Source organism: Lutra lutra, chromosome 10, assembly GCF_902655055.1.
Source record: "Lutra lutra chromosome 10, mLutLut1.2, whole genome shotgun sequence".
Lineage (NCBI taxonomy): Eukaryota > Metazoa > Chordata > Mammalia > Carnivora > Mustelidae > Lutra > Lutra lutra.
The window spans coordinates 15941028-15953016 of record NC_062287.1 but is presented as its reverse complement, the minus strand read 5'-3'; the positions used below and the strand labels follow the sequence as shown (position 1 = coordinate 15953016).

Sequence of the window (11989 nt, the reverse complement as noted above, 5' to 3'; positions counted from 1 at the left end):
TCTTTCCCCCCTTGGTGGGATCAGGTGGGTATTTGAGATGGATGAACCAATTGGTGGTTCTAATTGGATGAATCAATTCATTGTTGTGGCATCATGGGGCCCCAGCCCGAGACTGGTCACAATTGGATCCAAGGCCCTGGGTGCTTTGTTTCACAATGCATCTTTTGGCTGTGGTTTTGTCTTTTTTTTTTTTTTTTGAGTTTTTATTTTAATTTGGTTAGTTGACATACAGCGTTACGTTAATTTCAGGTGGCCTGGTTTCCTCTTAACGTTGTAACTGTTAAAGCTACGTGATTAAGCATGAGGACAAGTGTGTGCGTACACACACACACACACACACACACACACACAAACTCACACAAGGAAAAACCATGCCAGCTCATGATTATCCCTGCTAAGCTGGGACCAAGAGAACCCAAACTTCATAGTTTGCCAACAGCCTTTACCTCTTCTCAGCTGGTTTTTTTTTTTTTAAAGATTTTATTTATTTGACAGACAGAGATCACAAGTAGGCAGAGAGGCAGGCAGAGAGAGAGGAGGAAGCAGGCTCCCTGCTGAGCAAAGAGCCCAATGCCGGACCGATCCCAGGACCCTAAGATCATGACCTGAGCCGAAGGCAGAGGCTTAACCCACTGAGCCACCCAGGAGCCCCTCAGCCGGTTCTTTTTCCCACTGCAGAAGCCCAAGAGCCAAACGGCATCGTCTGAGTTGGTCACTTTCCTGCCAGTCACTGGCCAAGGCTCTGGTTGTTGGCACGGTGCTTTGCTGCCCATGGAGAGGGGGCAATGGCGCTGCCTGGCACGGAGAGGGGCACCGGCACCACCCAGCCTCTAGGTTCCAGCAAGAGGAAGCAGAGGATGCTGGGAACTGGCAGGCAAACCTGTTGACACTGAAACTTGGCACGTCTGGGTGGCTTTAGCAGTCCAGACAGAGAATTAGCACGGAGGGAGAACCTGCACAGCCATGCCAGCCCGGCTCCTTGGGGCCGCCCGTGGACAGATATTTCTTCCTTGGCAGAGAGCTTGGGACATCTCAGAGGCAAAGTTATGTGAAGTGGGATAAAGGCGATTCCAGCACGGCTATGAGCCTATCCTCTGGGGAGGTTCTATACAGTACTTTTTGCTGCAAGGGTGGGAAACCTATATTTTCTGGGAGCAGTGTCTCCCGTTGTCAGCCCCAACCCCTGATGGGGTGCATGGGCACTCCGCCTTCTGGGGCCAGCTGCTGACAGATGGTGCTGGGAGACCAGCATTCTGGGACCAGCAGCGCCTCTTCCCAGCCATGGGATGTGGACAAGTTGCTTAACTTCTCCGGGCCTCAGTTTCCATCAGCCCTAGCCACTGTTGTGAGGACTGAGCACAGGAATGCAGGATAAATGGTATACCTCAAACACGTGCGAGGCATTAAGTCATTCACTCCAAACACAGCCTTCCTCCCAGACTAGCCTCCTGTGCTGTTTCCTCATTGCATCTTCTTAGAAAACTGCTTACTTGGATATAAAATGCTCAGGAGAAGCAAGATGTCCATCCCGAGGGCTCTCCACTCCCACCCTGCCCGCCTGTGTTCATGCAAAGATCTCTCTGCACACAGACATCCTCCACCTACTCCAAAGCCCATCCCTGGGCAGGCCAGGCTCAGGTTTGAGAAGGGGAATGGCGATCCGGAACAACTACAGAAACCAAAGATCAGGGATTCTCTTTCTACTCCTTTCTGGGTTTCCTGTTCTGAGATGGGCGAAGCAGCCTGATTTATTTTTGACAAATGTATCTGCATCATGAATTATACTGGGGATGGAATTGTTACATTAAATGAAAGTTAATTTTCGACTTCTGTTCAGGGCGCCATAAATAATCAACTCCAGGGTAAGGTTATGGACTGATGTCACCCAAATTATGCTAATGAGGATGATTAAACTTTTGAATGCTAAGTTTCTGTAAGAATAACAATCAGTTAGCATTTACATTTCTGCCATGCCCTAGGATTTGCAGCTTTTTCTGAAGGCCCTATTAAATATAAATAACAATACCATTTTTTTAGAGCCAAGTTGAGCCCTATGGGGTATATTCAATTCTCTTTCCTGGAGCTCAGCTCCTGCAGATGTGGGTGGGGGCTCAGGATGGGAGTCCAGGGTGCACAGAGCCAGCGGCGAGGGTGGGACCGAGTGCCGCAGGACTGTGCATTTCCATCTGCCTTGGGACCACGGAGGGATTTTCAGGTTCTAACAGAGAGGATAATTCAGTTTCGAGTTGGTCCATTTGGTGAGGGATGCCGGGAAGTCCGGCTGAGCCTCCGAAGTGCCCCCATGTCCCACCCCCCAACTGCCCGACCCCTGGCCTTGAGCGATTTCTGAGGTTTTGAATTTAGGATGAGATGCCAGCTCCTCGCCTTCTCTGAGGCCATGCTGTGTGTCTTTGGGCCCCTTGCATTAACTCTCTGTGCTTTGTTGTTCCTCCACAGGCTCCGGGGACCTTTTCTAGAAGGAAACTGGATTCCCTACTGGAGCCCAAGAAGGAGCAAAAAGACCCCTCTGATTTCCAGCCACATGTTTGGCCACCTGTTACAAAAGCCTGACCCTGAGATACTCATCTCCTGATGCCTGCCAGGGGGACCCCCCACCCCCGCCCCGCAGCTGCTGGCGTAATGACAGGTCAGCTTGCAGGTGAGGCTGTGGGCTGAGTGGCTATTGTTTATCCCAGTTTCAATTTCATCGTCATGACAACCCACACATGTCATTGTCCAAGCCAGTGCCTCCGTGCTGAAGGTGTGTGAAGAACTGTGGTCCGGGTTCACGCCCCCCCCCCACTGCCACCGCCCCCCCCGGAGGGCCGAGGACCCATCTGCACACTCGTGGGGCTGCTCCTTTCTCTGCTCCTTGTGTTCAGGGTGACCTTATTTTCTCTACCACTTGCCCAGAAATTGTTCTTGAAAAGTGTCTCATTTCCACTGAATTTGGCCCAGAATGATTGGGGCCGTTGCTGGGCCTGGATCTGTTCTCCCTCATCAGCAGTCTTGCAGACTCTCTGGGTGCCGCAGGGTCCTGCACGGCTGTGACCGCTGGACAAGGCCGGGGGTGGGGGGGGCCGGGCGGTGGGTGGGAAATACGCCTGCTTCCCTCCCAGAGCCTCGGAGGAAGGCCTCCCCAAAGAGCCTGCTCCCAGAACCCAGTGGGGGGCATCTCCACCTGGAAACCTGCCTTCGCCTGGCTTCCCAGCTACGGGGTGCCCCTCCTAGAAGATTTCCAGAGACAGATGGCTGCTGTTTCTGTTTTGCTCTACTGCTTTGAGGAATCTTTGAATCTGTGCGGGGCTGTTTAGACACCAGCTCTGGATGTCACGTCGGTGAGCCTTGAAAGAATTTCTCGGGCAGAGTGGGACGTGTGTCTACTGAACTCCTCTTTTGGGTCGTCACGTACTTTATGGTTCTGAAAGCAGACGTTCCTTTGATTTAGGGAGCAGGCTCAGAAAGGGGCTCTTTTTTGTGTCGGCTCACTGATGAGTCTGTGGGGAGGAGGCCTTGGCCAGGATTTCCCGTGATGGAGGGTTACGAGGCAGGTCTTTATCTGCCCCCCGAAAAGCTTTCTATTGGAGGTGGCTTCCCTTGTGGCTAGAGGGTCACCTGCTGTGACCAAATTAATGGCTTATTTGCTTGAGTATCATCGTCCAGCACACACACACACATATACACGCACATACATATATATATGATCTTGGGATTGCTTTGCTTGAAAGAGGCCGGAGGGACTGAGCTGCTAATTGAGCCTCCAAATCAAGAAAGGTTATTACAGAGACAAGTGGACCCACTGCCATGGGAAATGGGGAAATGCTGAGGTTAGGCACATGTGTCTCGGCCCCTCTGTCATCATGGGGAATGGGACAGGATTGAGCTAGGCTAGGCGGCCGGAGAGGGCAAAAGGCAGGCAGGGGTCGGGAGCCAGGAGCTGAGCTGAGCCAAGGATAGGTGGAACCCTATTAGAAGATGGTCAGATGGGGGAGGAACCCTGTTAGAAGGTAGTCAGATGGGGGCCCAGGCCGTTCTGGCTGGTCAGGCTAGGAGCCCGTAGCGTTCCCCTTCGTCACCTTCATTCATTCTATGGCTATTTTGGTGTATTTGCCATGTGCCAGGCACTCTTCTAGGTGGTCATGAATGAGTGGTCAGTGAAACAGGCAAAAATTCCAACCACAAGAGCTTCACTTTCTACTGGGGAGCCCAGCTGACAAGCAGATCATTTCAACACCTAGTGCCTCAGCTGGGAAATGAGGTCCACACTAGGGGAGGGGCATAGGGAGTGCAGGGGTGTTGCAATTTTAAATTGAGGGGCAGGGCGGGGCTTTGTGCAAGGATGGTGCTTCAGCAGACTACAGGAGGTGAGGGCTAGAGCCGTGGGATATCTGGGCGAAGCAGACCCAGGCAGAGGGAACAGCAAGCTTGAAGCACCCAGACCTGGCGAGCTGGGGGCGGGCAGGCGGGAGGCCCGCTTGGCTGGAATGAGGCCACAAACTGGGGGAGCCACAAGGGATGCTGTCCAAGAAGTAATGGGACTAAGAAATGATGTCCAGGAAATGGAAAGCCACAGGGAGGTTTGACAGAGGAGAGCTCTTCTAGGATCCTCCAGGCCACTGTGTTGAGAATACATCAAATTTCGACTAGGTCCTCACTCTGTCCTTGTCCCAGGACTAGAAAAGGTGCATATGATTACCAGATGATCTAAACTCTGCTAGGATTGGAAGATTTATAGGAAAACACTGAACTGAACATGTCACACCTTTGTACCCATGAGCGAAGAGGCTGACTTGGCCCAATCTTGGTACGACCCTCACCCCATCTCCTGTCCCCTCCTTAGGGTTGCCAGCCACGGGCAGCTCGGAAAGCCAGGCTCTGGCCCTGGTCAGGTTCTCCCAAGTCCTGCAGGCTGTCTTTGGCCCTGCCACCATCTCCTGTCCCTGGCAACTCCACCACATAGACACTGTTGCTCTCCCCGGAGGCCTAGATCACAGCTCCCTCTTCTGAACTAGAGGGATCCGAGCAGAACTGCTGTGTCTAACTCAGATCAGTTCGAGGTTTGAGGCTTCCAGCTCTCTGACCTTCGACTGACTTCCATGGCCCAACCAAGACTGACTCAGAGCAGCCCAGCCCCAGGGGTTAGCCATTCCTCTGGTCTCTCTGGCTTCCTTGGGAGTGTTAATCCAAGAGTCCCTGAACTTGCCTATCAGATTGGAGTGCTCATTGCTTCTTCCATGATCCAGAAAACCAGGAATGCCCGGCATCCTGCTCAATGAGAAGAAGAACAGGTCAGCCGTGGGGGCGGGAACATGTCCATCCCCATGGGTGGTCCAGAAAATTGGCCCTCTGTGGGTCTCAGTGCTGTGAGAGGACAGCTGGGCCCATATGACCCAGGGTCCATTCCCCTCCAACATTTAAAGTTTCTGTGTGATGTCACTAGCTGGTGCCCCGTGAGTGGGAACTTACTCTCTTGCCTTACAGGGATGGGTCCGGAGATGTACTTACGCTCCTAACTGAATTTCTTCCACACCACCGATGACAGGCTTTGTGGGTTACTGACTAAAGACAGATCTGAGCTGGCAGAATCAAAGGAAGTGGGTTTAGGGAAAGATCCAAATTACATTGAGGGAGAGCCCACTGCTGTTCCAAGCAGTCAAATACCCCTTTTTGATAGAAAAGTCTTTTTATTAAAAATGCATTTAAAAAAATGAAATCGAAAGCAAATCCTTTCAAATAAGATTTTAGCCTTATCTCAAATCCAGGAGTTTTTTTTTTTTTTTTTTTTTTTTTTTTTTTTTTTTAAGTTCTACCTTCTCACATTCTGTACAGAGCTCTGCTGGGAAGATCACAGACCATAGCCCCCCATCCCCCACGCATGCTGACTCAGGAAAGCAAGGATCCTTCATGTTCCTCGAGACGGGCGTGCAGTGTGTCTCCCTTGGGCTACTTTCTAGGCTGCTTGTGTGCAGGAGGCGGTCACCTAGACTGTGTTAAATGTTGTCCCACCAAAATTCCCACTTCCCTCAGGGCTGAAGCCTGGACTCATGGGGAACCGGGACTTAGGCAGTGGTAGGCTCCTACTCACCCCCCTCAGACTTCTACTCCCCTATCCACTCCATGCCTTGAACTTGATGCTTTCTGCTCCCCTCTAGACCACTTTCACTAGGAAGCTCTTCCTTACTGTATCTGGGGGAGAGGGGGACCCCATCCTGTGTCCGTATGGGCTGAACTTACCCTTAATCTGTAACCCCCTGCAGGAAAGAGAAAGGAGCCTGTGAGGTAGGCCAGCCAAGACAGTGTTAACATGAATCCTACTTAATTCCAATTCCACAATGAAAGGCTCACTTTGAGACTTGATTGAGGTGAGTTTGGGTCAAATTAGAGGAGGTTTCATTCATCGCCACAGCCACTTACTGAGTGGGCATTCAGGGCTGGGCCCAGAGCTGGGGCTGAGGGTCAGAGGAACAATACTTGGTCCCTGCCCTTTAGGGAGACACAGAAACAAATAGGACCTAAGGACAGAACATGCAAGCCGTTCTGAAGTGTGTGTCCCAGCCCTGGGGAGAGCGAATGAGGCCCCGCTAGAGTGCCGCAGGAGGGGACACTAGGGTTGGGGGTTCAGCGAAGCGGACTCCCGCGTTGAGTTTCAAAAGCCTGAGTAATAAACTCATGGAAATAGAATTATGGAACTCATTACCTCCCAGAGAGATTACGAGCAGGGACCGTAATGGATTCTGATAGGGTGGGAGAATGCCTGTGTCTGTCAGAGGAGGAACCCCACGCCTGACCTCTGGAGGGGAGCAACCCGCTCCGTTTGCTGGTGCCTCAGCACCCTCCTGCCTCCACTTCATCATCTGTAAAATGGGACACAGAATAACATTGCGTGTCCTGCCGCCTCATGGGGTGGCTGGGAGGATGAGGAGGACCAGCGCCGTGGAGCTTGCCAAAAAAAAAGTCAGGTGCAAAGCAAATATAAGGGTATTTTTAAGCGTTTTATTTGGAAAGAATTTCAAACTCACAAAAGTCGCAAACCTAAAAATAATACAAAGAACATCCACTTATACACTTTGCCCAGATTTACCTATTGTAGTTTATTTTTAATAGAAAGCTAACCCTCTGCTCCCTAGAGTTAACAGTCTTTTTTTTTTTAAGATTTTATTTATTGATTTATTTGAGAGAGAGAGAAAGCACGAGTGCACAGCGGGAGGAGCAGAGGGAGAGGAGAAGGAGGGGGAAACGACTCTCAAGGAGAAGACTGTGCTGAACACAGAGCCTGACACGGGGCTGATCTCATGACTCCAAGCCGAAACCAAGAGTTGGATGCTTAACTTGCCTGAGCCTCCCAGGCGCCCCAGATTTGCCTATTGTTGACAGTTTACCCTATCTGCTTCATTCTTTATTCTTTCTCTCTCTGTATATCTATCTATCTATATATATATATTTATATAGAGATGTAATTATGTATATATTGTCTAGATATACACTTACATATATGTATAAGTACATATACACATATATGTATAATATATTATACATATATCATGTATGCCTACAAATACACATATATCTCTATAAATACTATATGCACACATAGTTTTATTTGTATGTATGCTCACCCATCATCTTTTTCTGAACCATTTGTGGTAAGTTACATACATTGGGGCTCTTTACCCCTAAAACACACCCCAAAACACACCCCAACACACATACGTGTGTGCACGCACACACACACATACGCACACACGCTATCCTGCCCCAGACTGAGGGTAAATAGTCAAAAACTACTTTTATAAGTTACTGGGATTAGTTCTTTCTCTCTTTTCCCCCTTCAGTGTGGTTATGATCCTCATCATTGTATTGAAATGTAATTATATTGAAATATAATTAGGTTCGTTTGTCTCTGTCTTTTCCTTTCTCCCCATTCTTACTCATTTTAATTTATTTTTGGAATTTATAGACTATGGACATGCTTACAAAAGTCAAAACTATTGAAAAAAAAAAAGATACACTCTGAGATACCGTTTTCTCCCATAACCTTCTACCCCATCTGTCTAGTTTGATTAGGCTGTTCTAACAGGATCCCACGGGCTGAGTGGCTTATAGACAACAGAAATTTAGTTCCCCAGTTCTGGAGGCTAGACGTCTAAGATCGAGGCTGCACCAGATTTTGGTGTGTGGTGAGAGCCTGCTTCCTGGCTCATAGACTGTGGGTCTTTTTTGTTGGGTTTTCCCAATCTTGAGGGCTCTGTGCCCACGACCTCATCCCTTCCCAGAGGCCCTGCTTCCTAACGCCATCCCGTTGGGGATTAGGTTTCAACATACGAAATCCGGCTGGGGAGGGACAAATAGTCCATCTCTAGCACCATTCCTTCCCATTTCTTGCAGATAATCAACCTCATTATTTTCTGGTTTAACATTCCTGCATTTCTTTTATAATCCTAAACTGATCTATGTACCTTTTCTTATTTTCCCTTATTTCTCCCGCAAAAGATAGCACTCCACCTACCCTCTCGTGTGCTCTGGCTTTCCCACACAGTGACACCTGGAAATCACTCCCTATCAATTCATAGTGATTTCGTCTTCCTTTTTTTACAGCTGCCGGACACTGTGTGCACGGGCCAGAGTATATTCAAACGATTGTCCCTAAAGGCATTTTGTTTTTCAGGATGGTAGCATCCACTGTGGAGACTTTCTCTTTGTAAGCTAAATGCACATCATGGGCAACGGGACATTCTGAGCATCTTGGCCTCGGCTGAGACGTGGTGCCACCGCCCCTCCTATTGGAGGTGAATGTTTCTGACCATTGGACTTATTGGGGGGAGGCAGGAGCTGGGGCTCTCCCAACATGTATGTGAAAGGCCAGGACCTTCCAGGGATTTGAGGACAAATCTCGTCTACTCTAGGAGGATGGAGGCAAACACGGCCAATGGACGGGGGAGCTAGAGAGAGCCGTGTGGGGGATGAGACCCAAAGGAAAGCAGATCACGTGAGAGAATGTCAGGGGCACTCAACGAACTCACCCGAATGAGAAAGGTTCAGGAACGGTAAGCCAGACTCGGGCTCCCGTCCTGCACCTCAGAGGGGAGGGTTAACGCTTCGATCTTCCTGCCCCAGCCCCTTGCTGACGTGTGTGATTTGAGATAAAGGAGCTATGTGTGCCCTTGAATGGAAATATCCGTAGCCCGTGGAGCTCAGGAACACTTGCCCAGTGACATCCCGAGACTGAGCGAGCAGACACGTTCGCCCTGTTTGCAAAGTCAGCGTTGCCGCTGGGGGAGAAGCAGGGGCGGGTTGCGCATCCGAGCAGGGCCTGTTCTGGACTGGACTGTGAGCCCTGGCACGGCCACCGAGGATGGGGGCCGTGGTGGAGGCTGTCCCCCGCCTCTGTCCAGGGGAGCGGAATTGCTGCTTGACTAACTGGAGAACATTTATCTTCCTCTCTGTGCTGGGAGCATTTCCCTTCTCACTTGGTGAGAGCTTCAATACTGAGTTTCGGCTTCCCCAGTGCTGGCAAAATCAGGGGCCACCTTCCCTGTCTCCGGCCTAGGCCTTCACTACAGTGTCAGTGGACTTGGCCGTATCAAGGTACTCACGGTAGAAAGAAGCCCCGGAAGTAATGCCTCAGGGGTGCTGCTGGCCCTGGCACTTGGGTGGTGGGTGCAGAGAACAAGGCCAGAATGGCTCTGAGCCCATGTGGGACTACCCTGTAGAGTCTCAATGCTCTATGGGAGCAGTGGCACCCTAAGAGACTGACCTTTGTGCCACTGCACAGCTGGGAGCTTGGAGCCTTGAGATTTGGGCATTCAGGTTAGTGGGACCATCTCTTGACTTTCTGAATGAGGAAGCCTGTGACATGTGGCCTGTGCTTGGATGTGGAATCACCACAGACACCGTTGATTCTCCCCCTTCGCCCAGGCAGCCTGCCTGACAGATGGACGGTCTGCATCATGCTAATTAGTGTTTGCTCCTCTGCTCCCGTGTGCGTGCCTTATGCCCTCCCTCCTGTGCTTGCCCGTGCCCTTGAAGGCAGGGGCTGTCTCTTCCCTCCCCCCACCCCCGTCTCCCCGCAACGTGTGTCTGAACTCAGAGGTAGTCAGGCCCTGGGGTTCACGAAGGTCCCCTTGTGCTCATTACTCCTGCTAACAGGTGCTCAGCTCAGGGCCTGTGGTCTTGGATTCCAGGGGGCCTGACCTGAGCTGGAGAGGTAAGGAATGGGGTCCAAGGCTCCTATGCCATGCCCCGTCTTCACAGAGACGTCCCCGCCCCACCCCCAGAGGAAACACCACCCCTGTCACCACCCACCTCCTGAATCTGACTTAGTTTTCTTCTCAGCACTTTTCACTCCCATATTTGCCCTTGTCTCTCCCCATCAGAACTGAGCTCTGTGAAGGCAGGGATTTCTGTTTTGTTCCCTGCTCATTGTCCAGGCCTAGAATAGCACTGGGCATGGAAAGAATATCTTCGCCAATACTTGTTGACAAAATATAATGTCACTGTTGCCAGTGATGACGACAACGATGAAAATGTCGTAAATCCTTTGATCCATTCTTTTTTTTAAGAGATGAAATATTTCAGAGCGCCTGGGTGGCTCAGTGGGTTAAAGCCTCTGCCTTCAGCTCAGGTCATGATCCCAGGATCCTGGGATCGAGCTCCCCTCCCATCCCCCCACCCTCCCCACCCCCGCCACCCAGGCATCTGCATCGTGCTCTCTGCTCAGCAAGGAGCCTGCTTCCTCCTTTCTCTCTGCCTGCAGCTCTGACTACTTGTGATCTCTGTCAAATAAATAAATTTTTAAAAATCTTTAAAAAAAAACTTTAAGAGATGAAATATTTTGCTTAATTTAAAAATATCTTTAAAATTCTAATTTATTATTCTTTAAAAAATATTAATTGCTAATGGTTTTAAAGATAAAGAATCATTCCAAAAGATAAAATGTAACATCATTGGTGCAATTTAGTATGGCCTAAATTGCACCATTTACAAATGTTTGGGTTTTATTAAAATTCTCTTATTAATTATTAGAAAGTTATTTACCTAAAATATTATTATTTCTTTATTGGACTGATTATATATATGATTATATATATACATATATATGATTTGATTTAAGAACATTTTTTACTCTTTGTGTTTCTTTTCTGTACTTTATTGTTAGTTTCATTTCATGATTATTACTGAAAATAACTTAAATATAGGAAAGGTTTTTTTAAAAAATCTGCTGGTAATAGAATATGCTAGCATGTCACTGAATATCCCATAGGAGGCAACTCCTCTTTCCAGTATCCTGCCCCTTGGAACAAGGACTAGGAAGTGCAGCTCAGGCACTTCCTGGACAGGAGGCATGTGGGGGAACTTTCTAGGGACGGTTGAGTCTCACCATAAAAGTGGGACAGCTGCTTTCTTGGGTGGACATTACACTGAGACCCCGTAGTTAAGATACAGGGTCAACTACAGTGTGCTATAACAAAATCCAAAGTGACCATAGCTTATACAAAACAGTTTATTTCTCTCTCCCACCGCAGAACTGGTATGGGAGTGTCACCGTATAGGGACCTAGGCCCTTTTCGTCTTGTTCTCTGGCATGCCTAAAGTCGCCCGTGGTGATGGTTAATCTGATGTGTCAACTTGATTGGGCGTGGGGCGCCTACGTGTTTGGTAGACTGTTATTCTGGGTGTTTCTGTGCTTTCAGATAAATTCAGCATTTAAATTGGTAGCCTGAGTAGAGCGGATTGCCCTTCCTAACATGGGTGGGCCTCCTCCATTCAGCCGCAGGCCCAACTAGGAACAAAAAGCTGACCTTCTCTGCAGTAAGAGGGCATCCCTCCTGCCGGCCCGACTGCCTTTGTGCTGGGGCATTGGCCTTCTGCCTTCAGACCTGAACAGAAGCACTGCTTTTCCTGGGCCTCGAACTTGCCAGCCTTCAGACTAGAAGCACACCGTCAGCTCTCCCAGATCTTGGGCCTGCAGACTCAGCCAGGAACCTCTCCA

General features: G+C 49.6%; 1 long non-coding RNA gene across 1 annotated transcript; it reads left to right on the top strand.

The window, feature by feature from the left end:
• Nucleotides 1-2466: 2466 nt before the first annotated feature.
• On the top strand, nt 2467-10478 carry LOC125079517 (uncharacterized). The gene is made up of 3 exons (XR_007121135.1): nt 2467-2659; nt 8596-8786; nt 8904-10478. It is a non-coding gene; the product is annotated as an uncharacterized LOC125079517 (long non-coding RNA).
• The last annotated feature ends 1511 nt before the right edge of the window (nt 10479-11989 follow it).